Source organism: Nicotiana tabacum, chromosome 24 (genome assembly GCF_000715075.1).
Source record: "Nicotiana tabacum cultivar K326 chromosome 24, ASM71507v2, whole genome shotgun sequence".
NCBI classification, from domain to species: domain Eukaryota; kingdom Viridiplantae; phylum Streptophyta; class Magnoliopsida; order Solanales; family Solanaceae; genus Nicotiana; species Nicotiana tabacum.
This window is the reverse complement of record NC_134103.1, coordinates 11,823,362-11,850,039: the sequence shown is the minus strand read 5'-3', so window position 1 is coordinate 11,850,039 and position 26,678 is coordinate 11,823,362. Positions and strand designations below refer to the sequence as shown.

General features: G+C 38.2%; 1 non-coding gene across 1 annotated transcript; it reads left to right on the top strand.

Annotated features, from left to right (window-relative positions):
• Positions 1-16,618: 16,618 nt before the first annotated feature.
• On the top strand, positions 16,619-16,725 carry LOC142178707 (small nucleolar RNA R71). The gene has a single exon (XR_012706971.1). It is a non-coding gene; the product is annotated as a small nucleolar RNA R71 (small nucleolar RNA).
• The last annotated feature ends 9,953 nt before the right edge of the window (positions 16,726-26,678 follow it).

Below are 26,678 nucleotides of genomic sequence, written 5' to 3'. Positions count from 1 at the left end.
AAAGTCAACCACTCGGTCAAACTACCCAAAAATTCATTTTTTGGCATTTCAAGCCTAATTCCACTACGGACTTCCAAATAAAATTCTGATCACACTCATAAGTCAAAATCACCATACGGAGTTGCTGGAATTATCAAAATTCTATTCCGGGGTCATTTGTACATAATTAGACATCCGATCACTATTTGAACTTAAACTTTTATTTTTTCATCAAAATTCCATATCTCGGGCTAAGGACCTCAGAATTTGATTCCAGGCATACGTCCAAATCCCAAATCACGATACGGACCTACCGAAACTGTCAAAACACTGGTCCGAGTCCGTTTGCTCAAAATATTGACCAAAGTCAACTCAGTTGAGTTTTAAAGTTCTAATTCACATTTTAATCTATTTTTCACATAAAAACTTTCTAGAAAATTTACGAACTGCGCACACAAGTCGAGAAATGATAAATAGTTCTTTTCGAGGTCTTAGAGCACATAACTAATTATTGAATTTAAAGATGACATTTTGGGTCATCAGATTCTACACCTCTGAAACAAACGTTCGTCCTCGAACGAAGTTAGAAAGAGTACCTGAGCTGGTGAATAAGTGTGGATAACAGCTGCGCATATCATGATCGGTCTCCCAAGTCGCCTCCTCGACCGGATGACCCATCCACTGAACCGTCACGGAAGTAATGTTCTTTGACCTCAGCTTTCGAACCTGCCTATCTAAAATAGCCACTGGTTCCTCAACATAAGATAGATCCTTGTCCAACTGAACCGAACTGAAGTCTAACACATAAGATGGATCGTCGTAATATTTTCGAAGCATAGAAACATATAATACCGGATGAACTGCAGAGAGACTAGGTGATAGTGCAAGTCTGTAAGCCACTTATCCAACTCTCTCAAGAATCTCAAAAGGCCCAATATACCTAGGGCTCAACTTGCCCTTCTTCCCGAACCTCATCACACCCTTCATAGGCGAAACCTGGAGCAATACCCGCTCACAAACCATGAATGCAACATCACGAACCTTCCGATCCGCATAACGCTTCTGTCTACATTGGGCTGTACGAAGTCGATCTTGAATCAACTTAACCTTTTCCAAGGCATCCTAAACCAAGTCTGTACCCAATAACCTAGCCTCGCCCAGTTCGAACCAACCCACTGGGGATCGGCACCGCCTACCATACAAGGCCTAATACGGAGTCATTTGAATGTTTGACTGGTAACTGTTGTTGCAAGCAAACTCCGCAAGTGTTAATAACTGATCCCAAGCACCCCCAAAATCTATCACACACGCACGAAGCATATCCTCCAATATCTGAATAGTGCGTTCGGACTGCCCGTCCATCTGAGGGTGAAATGCTATACTCAACTCTACCCGAGTACCCAACTTACTTTGTACTGCCCTCCAGAACCGTGATGTAAACTGCGTATTCCGGTCAGAGATGATAGATACCGGTACACCATGAAGTCTGACAATCTCGCGAATATAGATTTGCCAACTGCTCGGAAGAGTAAGTATTACTCACAAGAATGAAATGAGCTGACTTGGTCAATCTATCCACAATCACCCAAGATGCATCGAACTTCCTCTGAGTCTGTGGGAGCCTAACAACGAAATCCATAGTGATCCTCTCCCATTTCCATTCTGGAATCTCTAATTTCTGAAGCTATTCACCCGGTCACTGATGCTCAAATTTCACCTGATGACAATTTAGACACCGAGCTACATACTCCACTATGTCTTTCTTCATCCGCCTCCACCAATAGTGCTGTCTTAAGTCCTGATACATCTTTGCAGCACCCAGATGAATGGAGTATCGCGAATTGTGAGCCTTCTGGAGAATCCACTCATGCATGCCATCTACATTGGGTACACATAGCATGCCCTGCATCCGTAGTACACCGTCATCTCCAATAGTGACTTCCTTGGCATCACCGTGCTGAACTGTATGCTTAAGGACAAGCTAATAGGGGTCATCATACTAAATCTCCCTGATACGATCATAAAGAGAAGACTGAGAAACCACATAAGCCAAAACTCGACTCCGCTCAGAAACATCCAATCTGACAAACTGGTTGGCCAAGGCCAAAGGCCTCTCTGCTACTGGTAAATATGCTAAGCTGCTCAAACTCTCCGCCTTACGACTCAAGGCATCGGCCACTACATTGGCCTTCCCAGGATAATAGAGAATGGTGATATCATAATCATTAAGAAACTTCAACCATCTCCACTGCCGCAATTAAGATCCTTCTATTTAAACAAATGTTGTAGACTCCGGTGATTGGTGTAGACCTCATAATGGACACAGTACAAATAATGCCGCCAAAATCTTCAAGGCATGAACAATTTCTTCAAACTCAAGGTCGTGGACCGGATAATTCTTCCCATGTACTTTTAACTCTCTGGACGCATAGGCAATCTCCCTACCATCTTGCATCAACACCGTACCAAAACCAATACGCGACGCGTCACAATACATAATATAAGACCCTGAACATGTAAGTAATACCAATACTGGTGTCGTAGTTAAAGTGATCTTGAGCTTCTGAAAGCTCAACTCACACTCGTCTAACCTTGTAAATGGAGCACCCTCTTGGGTCTATCTGGTCTTAATAGTTGTTCATAATCAATTACAGAATCGTCAATTAACCTCATGCTAACAAATATCTCGTTGCAAACCTTCATAATACTTATGACGAGATGCGAGGCATGAAGACCTCATAATTATTTACCTGAATTAACGAGTCACATTTAACGCCACCTGGGCGGGCACCTACCTCGTAGGTTAAAAATTAATAATTACAACATGAATTTGACAACTATGCACGGAGTTCAAATAAGCCTAACATGAATGACTCCCTATTAGTAGTATAGTACAAATTTAATTTTACAAGGGAGAACATAAACACAAGAATTTTCCTCACAAGGATCTCGTCCTTATATAACTTCCACCGCAGCTCGTAGCCTGGTTTAAACATATCAATTTATATAAAAATGTGAGGATCTCGTCCTCAGTTCTGAATCACAAGTAATATACACATCGTGCCAATCGAAAATTTCCATTTTCTCCTTTTAAATAATTTTGGTTACACCAAATCATAACACATAATGAACCCCACACCGGTAGGGCATATAATTCACAATTTGTAGTTAATTATTCGGAATTTACATCAAAACTTACCGAAATGAGTATCAAAAAGCCACATTTAGCCTCACAACTCTTATTGGTGACCAACATGGAATGATAGGCATAGTTATCTCCATAGAATCTCCCAACAGGAGTAAACACATAAGTAGATTATAGAAGTATGAAGCTCACTCATAAGTGGAGCACCATAGGAGGACTCGTTTCGATACTAAGAACCGAATCAAGTTAAGAAAATTATTCCTTTATATTGAATCGAGGTTGTACCTGTAACGACACCATCTGATGTAACGACCTCTGCCATACCATAAAATAAATATATCAATGGCTGGGTCTCCACCTCTAGGACGCCTTCTACTCATCTGTCATCCACCCCTAACTGGTCGTGTGAGTGGTGTAGTAACTGCAATGGGGCGCGTAGCCTGAGTGCTTTGATGAAATAAGTCTCTCCCAAGTTTGGGACAATTTTCTCATGATGTGCCTAGTATCACCGTATTTATAACAACCCCTTTGCGGGTTAGGCTGCTCATATTGAGTATGTACCAGATAACTGGATTAACCATTGGAGGAACTCATGTCGGTGGTGCATTAAAAGAACTTACTGGAGTACCCCGAGTAATCCGATGTGCGGACTGGGCTGACTGACTGCCTGAGCCCCCGCGATAATGATTTATACTAGCAGAGTAGAATCCACTGAATCCCTCAGAACCTCGAGACGTCTTGGTCTCCTTAGTTTCCTTTTTTCTCACCCCGAACACCTTCTAATATCTTAGAAATTTGTACAACTAGCAGAAATGGAGTATCAGCTTGTAGCTCCCGAGTCGTACAAAATTTTATGATCATAATTGAGTCCTTTAATGAGTCTGTGGACTCACCCTCTGGCTGTAGGAAGCAAAGTAGGAGTATGACGGGCTAACTTATTGAACTTGATGGCATATTTTGACACCATCAATGGTGACCTAACACAACCGTTCAAACTCTATACATTACGCATTACGGAGAGTCCGGGAAACAAACTCTTTCAAAAGCATTTCTGAGAACTGAGTCATGTGGGCAGTGTTGCATTGGCTGGTCTGCCCTCTTCATAGGCTTGCCACGAACACCAGTGGAGAATTATCTCTCCAAGGTAAATTTCTTCTTTTGTTATGCTGACTCAACACTGTTGAGCTGACCCATTTCTTAACATACTCTTCAATTCTTCTTTGGGGTAACCCTTACCCCTATTTATACAAAACGATCACAAAAGTAGTGCTCTATACAGACAAATCTTGGCACGAACCACAAAGTCTAGAATCTCATCAACAACTGTACTTCCTCCAAAGCACCCCAAAATTCGCAACCGTGACGTCCACGCTAAGTAGACCTTCTGTAAATTTAGAGTTGTTTCTATAACACCTTTGGTACTGAAGTATAGGATTATTAAGGAGGCGGACATACCGCAAGTCCCAACCTTATCCTCTACGAAATCTCAGGCCTTAAACATGTGTAAATTTTAGAGAACCTTTCAGTACCATATATATACATTTCAGGCCAAAACTGAGATAACATATGACCCCACAATCCATCCATTAATAGTGGACTCCCCCCACTCGGCACGAAGTCATAGGTCACAATGTCCGATGATCCACAATAATAACCTTTACAGCTCGTATAAATCAACCAGATGCCAACGTCCGTTGTACCCCCACACGATTCACTAGGTGATCTCTCAATGCGCCCGTATCTTCAGTCGGAACCACACGTTGAGGCAATGTTTGAGCATCTCTGGCTCCCTCGTAGTCCATCTGTGCCATCACGAACCGTCGACGCATAACTGATACTGAGTGTGCAATGTCGTACATGAGTGGATACAAAGGAATATAAGAAATATGTTTCAAGATAAATCAATGCCGCGCGATAAGGAATCAAAGAAGTGAATATTTCCTAACAGTTCCATAGCCTCTCAAAGATAAGTACAGACGTCTCCGTACCGATCCGCAAGACTCTACTAAACCGGCTTGCGACTCATGACACCTATGAACCTAGAACTTTGATAGCAACTTGTCACGACCCAAATTCCCTCCGTAGGATGTCATGATGGCACCTAGTCTCTAAGACTAGGTAAGCCTATCAATGCAGAATAATAACAAATATCTGAAATAAATAAACTACAATTCAAATAATTTCAACTCCCAAAACCGTTAGAAATAAGTCACAAGCTTCTAAGAATTTATCCTCAATGTCTCTATATAACAGAGTCTAAAGAAAATAAGGAAGCAACATAACAAGAATAGAAGGGGACTCCAGAGTCTGCGGGCGCTGGCAGATATACCTCAAAGTTTTCTCGTACAACTAGTTTACTGATGCCTGGTCTGATAAGATGTGCAGAAGCGTAGTATGAGTATACCATAGCGGTACCCAGTAAGTGCCAATCCTAACCTCGGTAGAGTAGTGACGAGGTCTGGTCAGGCCCTACTGGAGAATAAATAATGACATGGTAAAAATGTTTAAATAATATAATAAGATAAAATGACAATGGAAATGAATCAAGTAGTATGTCACTTTTAATTACACCAAATAATGGCAAATAAATACCTTGTGGAAACAAAACAGAATTTCTTTTCAACTTTAAGAAATATCACAACAAAAATCAAAGGCAACTACGGCCATAAATCAATATCAATAAGGACACTCCCGAGGTACCTCCTCGTAGTCCCAAATGATAAATACATTCACAATATCTCATTTCCTTATCTCACCGCCGGAGCCTTCACAATTTATTTGAAAGAAAATATTTTTCCCGAAATAGCATCCCGCATTTTAGCCATCCTTATCACACCGCATGACTTCTAGTAGTTCCCCCTACTAGCTACGCATATCAAGCCACCCTTACTCACCGCATGCGTTTCAATACCCAGGCCTTATACCACCGCATATGTATCAATATTACAATATATCACAATTTGCACCTCAAGTGCTCAAATAATTTAACTTGCTAAAATAATTCAACAACAATATTTTTTCACAATAAAGAGCTCACGGCTCATGCCAAAATAAATCATCAATAATATTTTTCCACAATAAAGAGCTCACGGCTCCATCACAATGAGTACGAAAATCTTACAAAAATATTAAGGAATAAATAATTCAGGAAAATAATATTTTAAATTTAGCCCGTGTATACACTCGTCACCTCGTATACACGACTTTCAACACATTTCAATAATCACATCAATACCAATCCTAGGGGATAAAAATGTGAATTAGATCTTTAAAACTCAAAATGTTGACCAAAGTCAACTCAGTTGAGTTTTAAAGCTCTAATTCAAATTTTAATCCATTTTCACATAAAAACTTTCTGGAAAATTTTATGGACTACGCACGCAAGTCGTGGAATGATAAATAGTGCTTTTCGATGTCTTAGATCACAGAAGTAATTATTGAATTTAAAAATAATATTTTGGGTCATCACAGAATTTAACGCATCCAATCCAGGATGACGACACCACCTCACAGATGAAAATTCCATCGCGCTTGAAAATACTAAGTCTCGTTACTCCATTAACCCAAAGGTGAACACTCATAGTCCGATTGCCTTTCCTCCGCTGGAATTAAAACACTGAACCTCTGAATCATGCACTGAGAAAAAAAACCTCATTTTAATTCATTCACTGCCCCTACACGTAGACAAGTATCCTACCATTACCTTAATATTGTGCGATAACAACTCATGAATATCATAGCAATTGGTGCATAACCCTAATACCCTCAGAAATACAGCTACTGAGCTGAGACAACAGAACATCCTTCCACAAGGCGACGACATTAGCCTGATCGAATATGCAAGGAGAAACATCCCACACCACATCTGCAGTACCATTAAAATTCCTCGATTCCAAATTTATGACAAGCGCTTCTCGTCTCATAAGATCGAATAAGAAGGAAATGAAGTCATAAGCCTCAAAGGAATCAAATTGCACGATGAGTAATCAAGAAGGGAAGTGCTCCTAATATTTCGGTAGCCTCTCGAACATGAGTACAAACGTCTCCGTACCGATCCGCAAGACTCTACTAGACTTGCTCATGACTCGTGAGAGTTAAGTGAACCTATTGCTCTAATACCATGTTGTCACGACCCAGAGTCCATTAAAGGCTGTGATGGCGTTCGACACCGCTGTCAGGCAAGTCCAAAAATAAATACTTAATTTGGTTCTCATTTTAATATTTTTGAAATCATATTTCCTTTAATTAAAAGATGAAATTTTTACAGAGTAAATAATAATATTTTAAAAAATTTCAATACAGGACAACCCAAATCACCCCAAAAACTGGTGTCACAAGTGCATGAGCTTTAACTAGAAATGTAAAATAAAATACAACATCTGTCCGGAATACAAATTCGGACGAGAGAAATATAAATACTCTGAAAAAGACTCTGCTGGTTGCAGACTCGTAACGTGGAATGCAGCTCACCTAAGTCCCCGTAATAATCGCGCCTCTGCGCCCACGAGGCCACTAGACATATACGCACCTGCACAAAAATGTGCAGCAAGTATAGTATGAATACGTAAATCAACGCGTACCCAGTAAGTATCCCGCCTAACCTCAAAGAAGTAGTGATGAGACACTTACTATGGGCTATAAATAAAATATCAATGATATAATTAGGCATGGATTACGTAGAATGGCTGTAAGATCAATATCATGAAATAAGTAAACAATTCTTTTGTATATAAGAAATTTCCAAATTTTATTTTCGTCATTTAACATTTTCGTATCTCGGGCCAATGAAAGCAATATCAATTATTATAAATTCCAAAAATATATCACGCGCAAATCATGCCGAGATCGTACGGCCCGATCCAACATAATATTTAAACTATGCACTGCCGAGGGTCAAACGACACCAACCATAGATGCATCTATCTGTTACCGAGGCATTCGGCCCACTCTACAAAAGAGAAAAAATATTAAACAACCAATTCAAGATTTATTAAGGGGAAAATATTCCAAAATTTTAAATTCTCAATTAACTGTCAGGTAAATAAAGTTTAACTCTTTTTTTTTCAATTCCTTTATCGAGTTTCTAAATGTCTTAAACAGTTAAATTAACAAGTAGGGCGCAACCATTGCAAGTACAACATGATATGGGCCCTAGACTACCCAGACATAAGCATAATAGTAGCTACGCACGGACTCTCATCACCTCGTGCGTACGTAGCTCCCACAAATTGGAACACATAATGATTTGATTCACCTATGAGGTTAATTCCCTCTTACAAGGTTAGAAAGCAGACTTACCTCGCTCCGAAATTCCATAACCGGCTCCAAAGCCTTTCCAGCAACTCAAACCAATGCCCATCACTCCAAAACTAGTCAATAAAGGTGCAAATCCATAAATATATACTCTAACACTCATAATAATTCAATTCACAACAATTTCCAACTCTGCTCGAAAAGTTGATAAAAAGCACCCTTAGGCCCACGTGGCGGGATTACGAAAAGTTTCGAAGATAATTATTACCCATGACCTCACGAACTCAAATATATAATTTATTTCCAATTCCATGCCCAAATGCGTGGTCAAAATTCAAAAATACCAATTTCTAGGTTTTTCTTCAATATCCCACAATTTCTATCAATTTGCATGATTAAATGCTTATACAACCCATGTATTTGACTTATAATAAGTGGAAATCACTTACCTTGTATTTCTTGGTGAAAATCCTCCTTTGAAGCTCTCCAAAAAATCGCCCAAACCAAGAGAACAATGAAAGAAAATGGGCCAAATCCCGTTCTTAAAGAACCCTTCTGTCCAGTGACTTCTCGCACCTGCGATCACTTGGCCGCTTCTGCAGTTCCGCAGGTGCGGAAAACATTCCGCTTCTGCGGAGATGATCCCAGATCCCCGCTTCCGCTTCTACGCTTTACCTTTCGCATCTGCGCCTTTGCAGGTGCGGACATTCCCTCACACCTACGCTCCTGCCCAACTCGCCCAGCATCGCTCCTGTGGCCCTCATGGCTCCATACTTGCGGCTCTCATGTCTTCGTACCTGCGGCCTTAACCTCGCAGGTTCGGTTACACCAGAAGATAATAGCCTCAACATTTCATCCAAACACAACTTGATCCGTTTACTAACCGGAATCCACCCGAGGCCCTTGGGGCCCCAGCCAAACATACCAACTAGTCCTGAAACATCCTACGAACTTTGTTGAGACTTTAAATCACATCAAACAACGCTTAAAACACGAATCACTCTCCAATTCAAACTTAACGAACTTTAGAACTTCAAACTTCTACCTTCGATGCCGAAACCTATCAAATCTCGTTCGATTGACCTCAAATTTTGCACATAAGTCATAATTGACATTACGGATCTACTCCAACTTCCAGAATCGGAATCCGACCCTAATATCAAAAAGTCCACTACCGATCAAACTTTCAAAAAAACCTTCAAAATTCCATTTTCTTTTGCCAAATGACCCCGAAATGACCTACGGACCTCCAAATCGACTTCCGGACGCGCTCCGAATACCAGAATCACCATACGAATCTATTCCCAAACTCGAAATCCCAATCGGACATTGATAACATTGAAATACACCTCAACCCATTTTTTATGAAGTTCGTCCAAAATGCCAACTTCCACAATAGGCGTCAAAACGCTCCCGGGTCATCCAAAACCCGATTCGGAGATACGCCCAAGTCCAAAATCATCATACGAACCTGTTGGAACCTTCAAATCTCGATTCGAAGGTCATTTACTTAAAAATCACACTTTAGTCCATTCCTCCAACTTAAAGCTTCCGAAAATAGAAAATTCTTTCTAAATCAACTCCGAACTTCCCGAAATTCAATTCCGACTACGCGCACAAGTCATAATACCTGAAGTGAAGCTACAGAAGGCCTCAAACCGCCGAACAATGCGCTGGAGTACAAAATGACCGCTCGGGTCGTTACAATAACAGTCTTGGTAGGTATGAGCTCATTATTTTCATTTTTTATAACTGTCATACTTCTTTACTTTGGTACACTACCTGAATGGGACTTACCTACTGGCTGTCAAAAATGGGGTATATAAAACCTGCTACCAACAACTTTATGATCTCTTTTTTCACTACTTCCTACATTGGTGGATTCAATCTTCTTTGCGGCTAGACTATTGGCTTGTAGCTATCCTCCATGAGGATTCTGTGTGTACAAACTAATCCCTTTAATATTTTCTACAGTCCACCCCAAGGCTCATTTGTGTTCTTTCAATACTTTAATTAAATTATTTCTTGTTCTGCAATAAGAGAAGATGTAATAATTATTGGAAATAACTCTTGCTCAAGATTAACATATTTCAAATGAGAAGGGAGAGTTTTGAGTTCAATTTTTGGTTGAACTTCTTTGGATGTCATCTCTTCTTCCTCTGAATATTTGTCCAATATTTCAGCTTCTCTTCTGATGGTGGGATCATCGTCATGTGTGGTGCCTGATTTGATCAAGCATCTTTACATTGAATTTGGAATTAATTGATCATCTTTGAATTCATCTATAAGATAACTAATCATGTCAATTGAAAAACTTGAAGATGATGTTTCATCTCCCGAATATCTTAGTATCTTTTGTATATCAAAGATGATTCTTTCTTCATCAACTCTCAAAATTAGTTATCCTTGATGAACATCTATAATTGCTCTTCCTGTAGCAAGAAATGGTCTTCCTAAAATTATTGGTTCATCAGGACATTCTTTCATTTCAAGCACTATAAAATCTACAGGGAAAATAAACTTATCTACTCTTATGAGTACATTTTCAATTATTCCCTTGTGTCTTTCATTTCACCGAGATCTAACTTTTTAAAGATAGAATATGGCATCAAATTTATTGAAGCTCCAGAATCACAAAGTGCTTTTTCAAAATATACTCCCCCCAAAGTGCATGGAATTGTAAAACTGCCTGGATCACCAAGTTTTTGTGGTAGCTTATTTTGAAGTATAACACTGCATTTTTCTGTAAGCATTATCACAAAAACTTCTTATAATTTTCTTTTACTTGACAAAATTTCCTTTAAAAAATTGGCATATGAAGGCATTTGTAACAAAGGATCAGTGAAAGGAATATTGATGTGAATTTTAAAATCTTCAAAAATTTTGCAAATTGGCTGTCAAGCATTTCTTTTCATTTTTTGTGGAAAGGGAATTGTCACAGGGAGAGGAGTTAATTTTTCAATATTTATTTCTTTTTTTTTTCATGACTTCTTTCTCTTCTGATGGTTCATAAGGTGTTTCAACATTCTTACCCTTGTCTACATGTTGTCCTGATAGGTCTGCATAGGGTTCATTCAGCTCCTTACCTGGCCGTAAGTTGATGGCCTTAAGGTGATTTTTTGGATTTTTTTTCTGTATTACTTGGTAAGGGACCTTGAATCTTTTTTGACACAAGAGTTGCCAGTTGGCTCAACTGAATTTCTAAATTTTTAAGGGCTGAATTTTGACTCTCCATCTTTTCATCAGTGGCCTTAATGTACTTGTACATAAGGTCATCAAGACTTGGATGAGCTTGTTGAGGCCTTTGCTGATATGGGGATGCTTGCTGATAAGGTTTAAAATTTAATTGCCCTCAGTTTTGATTTTGATATCCGGGCGGACCATGCACATGTTGCTTCTGAAAGTTTTGAGACTTTTCGGCACCATTTGGATTGCTCTATTGAAAACTTTGATGTTTATGTGCCACTGGACTTCCAAAAGGGTAAGATTTGTAGCCGCTAACATTGACTTGTTCATCATTTTGATGGATTGCTTGACATTCATGGTTTAGATGATTTCCTCCACACATGTCACAAACTTCAGACTGGTTTGGTTATTGTGTATTCACCTGAAAAGATTCAAACTTTTGTGCCAAAGAAATAATTTGTTGTGTTAGTAAATGGAGTAGGGAAACATTTGGTGATATCTTCAAGCAATTGGATATTTTGGAGGACATTGTTAGAGTGAAGGAGATATTGTTTGAAGAAGAGCCTACAACTGAGAATATGATTGTGCTTCAAAAGGCTCAATCTGAATTGAAGAAATACTTGAGTATTGAGGAGCATTATTGGAAGCTTAAAGCTGGGATGTCTTGGTTTGCTGAAGGAGATAGGAATACAAGTTTCTTTCACAATCATGTCAATGGAAAAAGAAATAAATTGCAACTGAAGAGGATCAAGAGTGGTAGTGGGGTATGGATTGAAGACCAGGAGCAATTGGCTACAACTGCAGTGGACTTCTATCAAAAACAGTTCACAAATGAAGGTGATGCTTCTGAATTTTCCTTGCTCAATAATGTACCTTCGATGGTCACTATGGATCAGAATTTGGAACTTAGCAGATTGCCAACAATTGAAGAAGTAAGGGCAGCAGTTTTTGAGCTTATTGAGGAGAGTGCTAGTGGTCCTGATGGATTCACTGGCTTGTTTTATCAAACATGCTGGGATGTTATTGGTGCTGATATACACAACATGGTGCTACACTTCTATGGAGGAGCTGCATTGCCTAAATCCATCACTCACACCAATCTAGTGTTGCTGCCCAAGAAACCTAGAGTTGAAACCTTCTCTGACTTAAGACCTATTAGTTTAAGAAACTTCATTAACAAGGTCTTATCTAGGGTGTTACATGAAAAATTGGAGAGTTTTTTTCCATCTCTAATATCCCCTAATCAATCTGGATTTGTAAAGGGTAGGAGTATATTTGAGAACATCTTATTGACTCAAGAAATTGTCACTGAGATAAGGTTAAGGGGAAAGCCAGCTAATATGGTGATCAAGCTTGATATGGCTAAGGCCTATGATAGGGTTTCATGTAAGTACTTATTGCATGTGCTAAGCAAGATGGGATTTTTTGAGCACTTCATCAACATGGTGTAGAACTTGATGTCAAATAACTAGTATTCAGTATTGGTGAATGGGCAGTCCTTAGGGTTCTTTAAGTCTACAAGGGGTGTGAAACAAGGGGATCCCCTATCTCTAGCATTGTTCATTCTGTCAGCTGAGGTACTTTCCAGGTCTTTGAATAAGATCTTTGAAGACAAGTCATTCGTGGGATTTGGAATGCCTAAGTAGTCTAATCTTTTAAACCACTTGGCATATGCTGATGATACGATAATCTTTGCATCTGCTCATCCTCCCTCCTTGAGAAAGATTATGGCAGTGTTGGGGAACTATGAGAAGATATCAGGTCAGATGATCAACAAAGATAAGAGTTCATACTACATGCATTCAAAGGTTGCTAATGGATTGTTTCAGGCAGTTGGAGCTATTTCAGGATTTGCAAGAGGTAAATTCCCCTTCACATATCTAGGGTGTCCTATTTTTTACACTAGAAGGAGGAAGGACTATTATGAGGATCTTATCAAGAAGGTGAAGGCTAAATTGCATTCATGGAAAGGAAAGCTGTTGTCATTTGGAGGAAGGCAACACTCATCTCTAGTGTGTTGCAAAGTATGCCAGTTCACATGTTATCAGTCCTTGATCCACCAAACAACATCCTGGAGCATCTACATAAGACTTTTGCTAGATTCTTTTGGAGCACAAAGGAAGAAGGGAGAAGCAGACACTAGGCTTCATGGCAAAATCTTTGCCTTCCTAAAGAGGAAGGGGGCCTAGGTTTTAGGTCCTTACATGATGTCTTAAGGGCACTGTTTGCTAAACTATGGTGGAGGTTTAGGACCACAAAATATTTGTGGTCTAATTTCATATGGAATAAGTATTGCAAGAAGGAGCTACCAACAGTGGTGCATTTTAAGGGAGGGTCTCATGTTTGGAGACAAATGTTGAATGCTAGGGAAGAAGTAGAACATTAGATCATATGGGAATTGAAGAGACTAATATTTGGCATGAAAATTAGACTGGATTGGGTGCACTTTATCACGTATTACCTGAAGACTTTCCAATCAATGAAGATCTTCAGGAGGTTGCAGAACTGCGGCAAGGGGAAGTAAGGGATGATCAGTTGCGAGATCAAACTTTCAATGAGGAAATTGCAGAACATATAAGGCTAAATATGCATTATTAAGGCAGTGAAGGATACTGGGATAGGCCATACTGGATGCGAACTCCTTCAGGCAAGTTCAGTGTTAGCGGTGCTTGGCAAATATTAAGGCATATGGCTGATCCTAATCAGGAATTCAAGTTAATGTGGATTAAAGGTTTTCCATTCAAGATATCCTTCTTCTTGTGGAGATTGTGGAGGCAGAAAATAGCCACTGATGACATGTGTATGAGGCAAGGGCAATGGTGATGTCTAGGTGTTGGTGTTGTCAGCAGCCCCAAGAACTTATTCATGGGGGCTGCTGGAATTACTGTGCAATTGATTCAATTGAAGCAGATTATAAGGCATTGGTGGTATGCTCAGTGTTGTCCAATATTAAAGCCACTATTTCAAGCAGTGCCAGCTATCTTCACTTGGGAGCTTTGGAAGAGAAGAAAAATAGGTAAACATGGGGCTTCAGTGCCCACAAATAGGGTTATTCATGAGATAAATAGGACATTGCATCAACTGGAAAAGGTGAGGTATACTTGGATGCCTAATATTCCATTGTTATGGCCAGACATGACTCAATACTTTCAAGGATATAAACCTATATTGATCACTATAAGAGTAACATGGCAGCTTCCTTGTCATGGTTGGTACAAATGTAATACTGATGGAGCCTCAAAGGGCAATCCTGGACCTAGATCCCTAGGCTTTTGTGTGAGGGATGATGAAGGTGACGTGGTGTATGCTAGCACAGTAGACCTGGGAGTGACAACTAATGTGGTAGCTGGAGCTAAGGCTATTCTTCAAGGGTTGTAATACTGTGTTGAGCACGATCTTTACCCTATCATATTGGAGACTGATTCATTGGTGATGAAGAAGGTGATAGAAGGGGAATAGGATCCTTCTTGGGTAATTGCACAGGATGTGAAGAAAATTATAGAGATGAAGGACAACTTCAATGTGATCTTTCAACATGTGTTCAGAGAAGGCAACTCAGTGGCGGATTTTATAGCTAACATTGTGTTTTCTTTTGCAGGTACATCTGGGTTTCATTCATTCTCTGAACTGCCTAGTGCAAGGAGGAGGTTGATCAATCTAGGCAAATCTCAATCACCTAACCTTAGGGTTAGGATAGAAAAGATAAGAACTCCAGACTGATGGCTTCACAGGATTGGACTCTACACAAACTTGCATGTTTCTTTGTCTTATTCAGTATGCTATTAAGGTACTTTCCAATGGTATTAGCATGGTCTCATGCTCATTATTGGGGGGGGGGGTGCTTTGATAGTGTACCGAAAAAAATGCGATAAGCAGGTGGGGGTGGGTACAATTTATCCTACTTATGATATGTCCAAATGCTAAGGAAAATGATGAATCCATCATATGGTATTTCTGGAGATTGTTGAATCATTTCTCAGTAGTATTAGCATGCTTTCATGCTCAATCTGAGGATGGTTTAGCAATGTTTAGAATGATATCTACATTAAAGGTTCTAGTAGGGAAGGATCTGAGTTTACAAGATCACAAAAAGGCACAGTTTCAAAGCCTGCTTAAAGGCAGCTCATTTTTGGCTATTGCCTTGCAAAGCCGGCCTAAAGCTAGCTCATTCCGGGCTTCTTCCTTGCAAAGCCTGCCTAAAGCCAGCTCAAGCCTGGCTTTTTCCTTGCAAAGCCTGCTTAAAGCCAGCCCAAGCCTGGCTTTTACCTTGCAAAGCCTGCTTAAAGCCACCTCATTTCTGGCTATTGCCTTGCAAAACCGGCCTAAAGCCATCTCATGCCTGGCTTTTGCCTTACAAAGCCTGCCTAAAGCCAGCTCAAGCCTGGCTTTTACCTTGCAAAGCCTGCCTAAAGCCAGGCTCCTCTTCTACACATTAATTTTGATAAGTGAGCACATGATTAATGCTTGGAAAAAATTAGTTCACTGCATATGGAGATCATATAGTAGCTACAATTGGAAGACTATGCTGGCTTCAACTTTGTGGTGGAGATGTTTGGAATTCATTTTAGCCTATGGATGGAGACTGGTGAGAGCTTGATAGGTGCTGCTTGGTATTTGCCAATGGAAATTGGATTCACATACACTGCCAGAAGAAGGAAGCATTCAACTTTTTATGTTGTAATAGCTAGTTCATTAGATTTTAGCTTGTCTATCTTTTTAATAGCTAGTAGCTTCATGCAACTTCTATTTTGGTTTGGATATCATGTAAGCTTTGGATCCATTTTGGGATTTTATTTATATATTAGCCACTAGGCAAGTACTGCCTAGTGGTATAGTTAAAAAAAAATTCATCTGCCTGATTTACTGTAGCAACCTTCTTGATAATTACACACTCGGATGGCCATTGGATGGCATTCTCAGAAATTTTATTTAACAATTGCAATGCTTCCTCTGTGGTTTTTCCCATTACAGAACCTCCTGCAACTTCATTTATCACATTTTTGGAAGAGGGTTTTTGACCCGTGATAATAAATATACAACTGTATATGTTCAGGAATGTCGTGGTGTAGACATTTTCTTAACATTGCCTTTAACCTTTCCCAATCTTGATAATCTGACTCCGTGTCAGTCTGCAAGAAATTAGATATGTCTTGTCTTAACTTTGTGGTTTTCCGAGGGGAAAAGTATTTATTTAAAAGTTTCAGAGTCATTTGGTCCCATGTGGTAATTGATCCTTGAGGCAAATTTCAAAACCAAGTCTTAGCATCTCTTTTTAAAGAAAAAGGAAATATCCTTAACTTGATTGCTTCAGGGGATACTCCATTATACTTAACAGTTTCAACTAGTTCCAAAAAATTAATTAAATGACTATGCGGATCTTCACTTTAATCTCCAGTAAAGATACAAGATTGTTGGATCATTTGAATCAGACCGGTCCTGATTTCAAAGTTGTTAGCTGCCACTGGGGGCTTCCTGACACTAGATTCACAATTGAAGTGGTCTGGTCTAGCATAATCCCTAAGGATTCTGTTTGCAGGCCTTGGCGCCACTTCATCAAACTGATCCTCTATTTGGACTGGTGGTGGTACTCCGCGTTGGTTGATATTTTCTACTTCCCGATTCTCCATTTCTTCAGAAGCTATTGTTTGAGAAGACATTTGTCCTTTCCAGTGCGATCGAAAAGATCTTTCAATTTTAGGATAGTAACTTGCCAACTCTTTTGTAGAAGAGTAGGTCATAAACTAATTGAAATTCATAAAGTAAAGAACGTTAGTTCCTAAAATAATAATAACAATAAATAAAAACTAATAATAATAACAATAATAAAGAAGATTGCATAGATAATAAACAAAATAGGTGCCAAAGCAAAAAGTATTAGTACAGTAATTTTATTATGTATAGATAGTAGTAATATTATACAACACTTGTAATAAAATAGATATATAAAAATGACGCAACAAGTAAACCGTGACAAGAAAATATAATACTATTCAAAGTAATAGTGTTAATACTCGTGATAGTATCTAAAATTGCAACGATAATATATATAAGGGCAGTTAATAGTGTGTAAGACTTTGAAAATATTGATTATAATGTTTTTTTCGGTTAATAAAATACTGACAATAGTCTAATTGTAGTAGATATACTAAGGGATTTAATAAAAAATAATTGGTAGTATTTATAATGAGAAAGAATAATAAAATGGTACTGTTACTATAACTATGATTGAGTCAAAAAAATGTTATTATTTATATAAAAGTAATAGTTAAGTGCAATTTAGAAAACATCGATAAAAATATATATTATAATAATAAGTTCTCAAATTAGTAATAAAATATTGAATCCGAAGTAGATGTATGCCAGTCCCCGGCAACGATGCCAAAAATTTGACGAGGCCAATGTGTATTAGATTTTGCTACTCGTACTCTGTCAAATTCTAGTATAGTTTATGCTATCGTCCCACATATTGTAACGACCCGTCTTGTTGCTTTGAACATTTACGCTCATTTCAACTATTTGAAGTCATGAATAGCTTCATATGATGTATTATGACGTGTGTGAATCGTCACTTTTGATGTTTCAGGTGTTTCACGATTAGTTTGGAAGAATAAATTTCATGTTGGAAACTTAAATGAAAAGGGTTTATTTCCAGTACCTATAAACATCCCAGCACCAGGGCTAGCACCCCCACGCTACCCTGGGCACTAACGGCGACGGGCAATCGTTCCCGACATGAAAATGGGCATAACTCTCTCATACGATGTCTGAATTTGACGATTCCTTTTGCTATGGCTCCAAAAGTTCAATAAGGATCTAATGCTTCAATCAAAACTGAATTTGTAGCTCATTTTCTTAATGTTATACCACATATTCTTGAAGAATCTATGTCGAATCATTCTAGGTTCGATGCCGAAACATAACAAATCAAGTCCGATTGACCTCAAATTTTGCACAAAAGTCATAAATGGCATAACGAACCTATTCCGAAATTTACAGAATCAGATTTTGACCCCGATATCAAAAATTCAACTCTCCGATCAAACTTCCACACTTAAATTTTTATTTTAGCCATTTCAAGCCTAATTTAACTACTGACTTTCAAGTAATTTTTCAGACATACTCCTTAGTCCAAAATCACCATACGGAGCTATTGAAACTATCAAAACTCTATTTCGGAATTGTTTGCACAATAGTCAAACTCCGGTCAACCCTTTTCATTTAAGTTTCGAACATGAAATTCATTCTTCCGAACTAATCCCGAAACACCTGAAAATCAAAATCGACGATTCACACACGTCGTAATACATCATATGAAGCTATTCAAGACTTCAAATAGTATAAAAGAGAGAAATTACTCAAAATGACAAGTCGGGTCGTTATATTCTCCCCCACTTAAATATACATTCGTCCTCGAACGTGCCAAGAGTTATTTTTCAAGCCATCAAATCACTATTCTATCTTACCACGCACATGCCCGGGGGTGATCCCATGCCACCCTATTTCATATAGGCCTGACAACATAACATAATTGAAGATCATTACTTTAATCTTAGTCCGTAAAACTTAGAACCCAATTTCCAACATCCAAAATTTCTTATAAGACTCGAGTCTCACATCTACACACTATATAAGTTTGAACAAGCTGTATCAAGCCATAACCATGACCCCAGATATAGTTACATAACATACTACGTAACTCGCATACTCGCATCACTATTTCCAATCACAGTAACTACTCAAAACCAACCCGATACTAGTATTAAACCCCATATCAAACAAAACCTCATTCTAAAACCTTCATACACTGCTGATAATGAAAGAAACACGTAGAATCTCATGACCCCTTATCAAATCAACAAGTCACGGAGCTCTCTCGCCCTAACCAGAACCACAATCACTTTCTAAACCGACTTTTAATATTATCCTCCCGAAAACTATCCCATAGACATGCCACACCAATATAACTCAAGCCACAACTGTGCCATCTGTGTTCCCAAAAATGGAAAAATATCTTAAAGAAGAGGACGGTTTCGCAAGTTCAGCTAGCAGCACCACAACCTAAAATTTACAACCAACTCCTCAAATTTCGTGAAGAGGATAACCATCGGTACATGTACATAATTCCTCAAATATGTTGCTTATGTAATTTTTTTATCGTAGAGGAAGGAAAGAAATGAAATTAGATAAATTATCAAAGAAATAAAATTCTCATACACTGCACGGACAACTAACGTGCCAATAATATAAATCGCCTTGCATGGTCACATGCCTCCAGTCCCAGCATATTGTACAGGAGGAATTAAACAAGTACACATGTATGTATATGATAATGAAATAAGATTCTCATGCTCCTGGACTGGTATAAATAACACGCCATAGTGTAGGCATATGCAAAGTCAACAAGTTAACGTAGAAATAGTAACTACCCATTTTATTCAGGGAATTAGCCTCTTTAAAATCTCAAGTATAGCCCAGATAGTTCTCCACAAAGGTATGCATATGAGAAACGTTATATGTCACGACCCAAAATCCGTTAAAAGTCGTGATGGCGCCGGACACCACTGTCAGGCAAGCCAACACTAAATGGTTGATTAAATTCTCATTTTAATAATTTCGAAATCGTAGTTTACTTCAATTTATCTAGTAAAAGATGAATTTACAAAATAAATAACAACGTTTTCCAATTTCAATACTGAACATCCCCTAATTATCCCAGAACCCGGTGTCACAAGTGGATGATCATTTTCTAAGATTTCAAAATAAAATACAATAACTGTTCGGAATATAAATCTGGACAGGAAAGAAAATACAATACTCTGAAGGAGACTCTTCTGGCTGCGGAGCGTCGTATAGAATGCAACTCACCTAAGTCCCCGCCATAATCGCGCCTCTGCGCCCATAAAGCTGCTAAACATATATGTACCTGCACAAAAATGTGAAGCAAGTGTAGTATGAGTACGTAATTCAATGCGTACCCAATAAGTATCCCGCCTAACCCCGAAGAAGTATTGATGAGGGGTCCACTTCGATACTTACTATGGGCTATAAATGGGATCTCAAAGATATCATTAAGTATGGATTATATGAACGGTTGAAAGCTCAATATTTTGAAGTAAGTAAATATTTCTTTTATAATTAAGAAATCTCCAAATTTATCTCCTATTATTTAACAATTTAACTCAGACACAAATTGTTTCTAACCAAATTATATTTTTTAAAAACACTTTTAAGAAAAATACCTTTCAAAATAAACTAATTTTAAAAACTTGACCAAACAAGCTATTACATATTACATATTAGAGAAACTGCCTTTGTCCATATACTAGTTTTGTCCTTTTTCAACTCTGCAAGCAAGTTGGTACTTCATATTATTTCGGAAAATTCCTTTAATGTTTTTCGCAGAACATAGGCTGGAAATGGTTTAAAAAAAATCAAAATTAACATTGAAAAAGTTATCTTATATGTGATATAAGTAGACTTCTTCTGATGATATTTGGTAATTGGTAGTTGTCTGAGTTTCGAGTTTTCACGGGTTCCCGAATCCAAATCCTCATAGTGGGTTGGTGTGATTATTTGCTGATTTGTTGTTAAGAAATAAGGCATAACTAGGAACAGATAGATCACTTTGAAAAATGGTCACAAATCTGTCAGAGTTTGAGAGTAATTTTTAAAAAAAGAACATATGTCATAATTTGACGCCCTAACGTGGGGCGGATCAAGAAAAAAGACTAACACCGGGGCGGATCTATCTTATGAGGTAGGGGTGTCACGTCATCCGCTCGCTTCGCTAAAATTCTTATTATGTATATAATATCTCTATGAAAATATATATATATATATATATATATATATATATATATATATATATATATATATATATATATATATATATATATATATAGAGAGAGAGAGATAAGTCACAAAGTGGAAGCGGGTGTCATTGTTTCAGCCTTCCCTTTCAAGGTTTTCCTTGGCCTCATGAATGCAAATTCGATTCCCTTTATTTTCAGTTGAGCCCTAGGGCCTAACCTCTTTTCCTTCTTTTTCAGTTCTTTCCCTCCATTTATTATTTGCTAAGTCTCTCTTCTTCATATTTTAAACTTTCAGTTCTCATTTTATTTCTATCATTATACCTTACTTTATGAATAATTATTTTCTATAGGTAATTTGAATTGATTTTAATTAGCATATAATTTCTTTATTTTTAATGAAACGATATTAATTTATATAGTGGAATATAAGTTGAGCAATATCTTCTATTGGGTTTTGAAAAAACATTAAATGGCTTGATTGATAGTTGTTTTGAGTTGAATATCATAGGTTGAATGTTGAAGGTTTTTCTTTAAAAATAATTGTCATATAACTCAACAATTAAGATGAAAAAATAAACAAAGAACAATACAAGTAAATTAATCTAGTCAAACAAAGAATATACAGTGTAGTTAAGCTACTCTTTAAGCAAATATTTATATTGGAGGTGCTCTTTCATGAAATGTTATTTTTCTTTTGCATTTTTATTTAGAATGTGTTTAAATTAAGCGTTAAAAATTTGAACTAAATTCGAACTTATTTGCTTTGTGAATGAAAGGCTTATTCAAATTGTCACGACCCAATTTCACCTATTGGTCGTGATGGCGTCCAATACTATAGCTAGGCAAGCCAACTAATAAATTAAACGTATATCGATAAAATTTAAATCCAACAAAAATAATAAGACACCAAATTCTACCAATGTGTGTGCCAAGACCTGGTGTCACAAGTGTATGAGCATCTAGTAGATTATATAAAACTCAAAAATACTGTCTGAAATAAAAATAGACAGAATGAAAATACAAGGAGAGACACTGGTAACTGCAGAACGACTCAGAAAGGTAGCTCACCACTACGCCCCTGGATAATGAGGATGTGCGATGATAGGTCCTCCACTAGTATCTGTATCAGATCCTGCACAAAATGTGCAGCAAGTGTAGCATGAGTACGTAAACAACATGTACCTAGTAAGTATCAAGCCTAATCTCGAAGTGGTAGAGACGAGATGGCCGACTTTGATACTCACTAAGGGTAAACAATAATAAATGGAATAAATTATAATTATTCAAATCAACATGATTGAGAGAGTTAACAATAATTTTATTCAATTAGCAGAAATAATAGAAATCCTTCAAATGCAACAATTTCCAATCTATTAATTAAATCCTTCAATTTCAATAAAATTTCCAATTTATCAAATTGCTTTACAAGCTGCAATTTAATTTTAATAAATTTCTAATTTATCAAATAGCTTTACAAGTTGCAATAAACTGTCCAAGTATCGTGTAATTATTATTATTATTAAGCACGATTTCTGCCGAGGTCGTACGGCCCGATCCAGAGTGTCGTGTACACTGCCGAGGGACGTGCGACATGATCCATAGATGCATCTATCCTGCCGAGGCGTTCGGCCCGCTCCACAAGAAAGGAGGATATTTTTTTATGTACCTCCGGAAGGAGAGTATATTTATTATGAGATAAATTCGGGAGGAAGAATAATTTTTTTTAATAATTAATTAATTAAAATAGAAAATCAAGCATATGAGATTTCCATCCTTTAATATCTTTATCTAATAATTCACAATATATTCATATATATCAATTAATATTAATTAATCAAGAAATACAATTTACACAAGTAATTTAATTAAATAAAGAATACACTTTACACAAGTAATTCATGCTTTGAGTCCTAAACTACCCGGACTTTAGCATTAATAATAGCTACGCACGGACTCTCGTCACCTCGTGCGTACGTAGCCTCCATAATTAGCAACAATTATTTAATTTAATCACCTATGGGGTAATTTTCTCCTCACAAGATTAGACAAGAGACTTACCTCATCTTGCTCCAATTTAATCCACTAGTAGCTCTTTTCCTCAATTATCTTACTTTGATTGGCTCGAATCTAACCAAAAATAATTCGATACAATCACTAAAATTTATAGGAATCAATTCTATAAGAAAATACTATTTTTTAATAAAAATCCCGAAATTAATTAAAAATTCGTCTATGGGGCTCACGTCTCGGAATCCGGCAAAAGTTACGAAATCCGACAACCCATTCAATTACGAGTCCAACCATACCTGTTTCACTTAAATCCGACTCTGAATCTATACCGAAATCTCAAAAATTCGTTTCTATGAGATTTCTAAAAAATTCCCAAATTTCAATTTCAAAACACTAATTAAATGGTGAAAACAATGATATATTTGTGTATATTGACCAAATCCGAGTTAGAATCACTTACCCCCAATGTTTTTCTTTGAAAACATATCAAAATCGCCTCTCCTCAAGCTCCAATTCGTCAAAAATGGTAAATGGGACGAAGTCCCTTGTTTTTATAACTTACAGATCTGTCCAGTCCGTTCATGAACCTCGATCATGGACCTCGATCCTAGAGTCCGATCATGGAGTCCGATCATGAACCTCGATCATGGAGTCTGATCATGGACGTCGATCAGGGAGCTCGGTCCTCGGCCTCGGTCATGGAGTCCGATTTTGACAGATAAAAGAAAAAAATCAGATCAGCCAAAAACCAGCAAAACTCACTTCAGCAGTCTCCCAACTTCAATTCTTGATCATTTAACCATCCGAAACTCACCTGAGGCCCTCGGGACCTCAACCAAATACACCAACAATTCCTAAAACACTATACGAACTTATTTGAAACCTCAAATCACATCAAACGACGCTAAAATCACGAATTATGCTCCAATTCAAGCTTAATGAAACTTAAAATTCCTAACTTCTACATTCGATGTCGAAACCTATCAAATCAACTCCGATTGACCTCAAATTTTTCACATAAGTCATAAATGACATAACGGAGCTATGAAAATTTTCAGAACTGGATTCCGACTCTGGTATCAAAAAGTCAAATCTCTGGTCAAACTTCCACACTTAAATTTCTATTTTAGCCATTTCAAGCCTAATTTAACTACAGACTTCCAAATAAAATTCCAAATACGCTCTTAAGTCCAAAATTACCATAAAGAGCTGTTGGAATCATCAAAATTCTATTTCGGGGGCCGTTTTCTCAAAATATTGATCGAAGTCAAACTTGGCCTTTTAAAGCCAACTTAAGGAACCAAGTGTTCCAATTTTAACCTAAACACTTCCAAATCTCGAATCAACCATCCCCGCAAGTCATAAATCATTAAAAGCACATACGGGAAGTTTTATTTTAGGGAACGGGATTTTAAAAGTCAAAATGACCGGTTGGGTCATTACACAAATTAACCAAACTGAACCGACCCATTATTCCTAATATGTCTTTGTAGCTACTGATACATGAAAAACCAGATGAATTCTCGATAGACTGGGTGTCAATGCAAGCTCATAAGCAACCTCCCCAACTCGTCTCAACACCTCAAATGGTCCTATAAAACTTGGGCTCAATTTCCCCTTTTTCCCAAATCTTATGATTTCCTTCATTGGCGAAACTTTCAAAAGAACTTTTTCACCCACCATAAATGATAAATCACGCGCTTTCTGATCCGCGTAACTCTTCTGTCTGGATTGTGTTGTACGAAGTCGCTCCTGAATCAACCTTACCTTTTCCAAGGCATCTTTCACCAAATCAGTACCATATAATTTAGCCTCACCGGGCTCAAACCATCCAATGGGCGAACGACATCGCCGACCATACAAAGCCTCAAATGGAGCTATCTCGATGCTAGATTGGTAACTATTATTATAAGCAAACTCAGCGAAAGGAAAGAAATGATCCCACTAACCTCCAAAGTCAATCACATGTGCCCTGAGCATATCCTCCAAAATTTGAATTGTCCGCTCTAACTCCCCGTCGGTTTGCGGATGAAAGGTTGTGATGAGCTCTACACGGGTCCCCAATTCACTCTGTACTGCTCTCCAGAAATGTGATGTAAACTGAGGGCCTTTATATGATATGATAGAAATTGGCACGCCGTGCAACCGAACTATCTCCTGAATATATATATCTAGGCCAACCTCTCTGAAGTATACGTAGTCACAATAGGAATAAAGTGTGCCGACTTGCTCAACCTGTCGACAATGACCTAAACTGCATCAAACTAATGCAAGGTCTGCGGCACCCAACTACAAAGTCCATAGTGATGCGTTCCCATTTCCACTCTGGTATAGTCATCTGCTGAAGTAGGCCATATGGCATCTGGTGCTCATATTTAACTTGCTGACAATGTAGACACCTAGCTACATACTCAACTATGTCCCTTTTCATTCATCACCACCAATAATGGTGCCACATGTCACGATACATCTCCGTAGCACCTGGATGAATAGAATACCGAGAATAGTGTGCTTCCTCAAAGATCGTTTTCCTCAGTCCATCCACATTAGGAACACATAGACGATCATGGAGTCGCAGAACACCATCCGCTCCAATAGTAACTTCCTTGGCACCACCCCGTAGTACCGTTTCTCGAAGAACCATTAAGTGTGGATCATCATATTGGCGAGCCTTGATCTGTTCAAATAGTGAAGACTGGGCTACAGCACATGCTAGAACTCGGTTGGGCTCTAAAATGCCCAATCTCAGAGGTCGGTTAGCCAAGATTGAATATCCAAAGCTAATGGACTCTCCTCTGCTGTAATGAAAGCCAAACTACCCATACTCTCCGCCTTTCTACTCAAGGCGTCTGCAACCACATTTTCTTTACCCGGATGATATAGGATAGTAATATCATAATCTTTCAGTAATTCCAACCATCTGCGCCGCCTCAAATTTAGGTCCCTTTGCTTGAACAAATGCTACAAACTGCGATGATCAGTGTAAACTTCATAAGACACCCTATAAAAATAATTCCTCCAAATCTTAAGAGCGTGAACAATCGCAGCTAATTCCAAATCACGTACTGGATAATTCTTCCCGTTGGGCTTCAGCTGACGTGAAGTACAATAACTCGCCCTCCCTGCATCAATACATAACCCAAGCCAGCGCGTGAAGCATCGCAATACACTGTATATATTCCCGAACCGGAAGGCAATACTAACACTGCTGCTGTAGTCAATGCTGTCTTGAGCTTCTGAAAGCTCACTTCACAATCATCAGACCATCAGAACGAAGCACCCTTCTGGGTTAA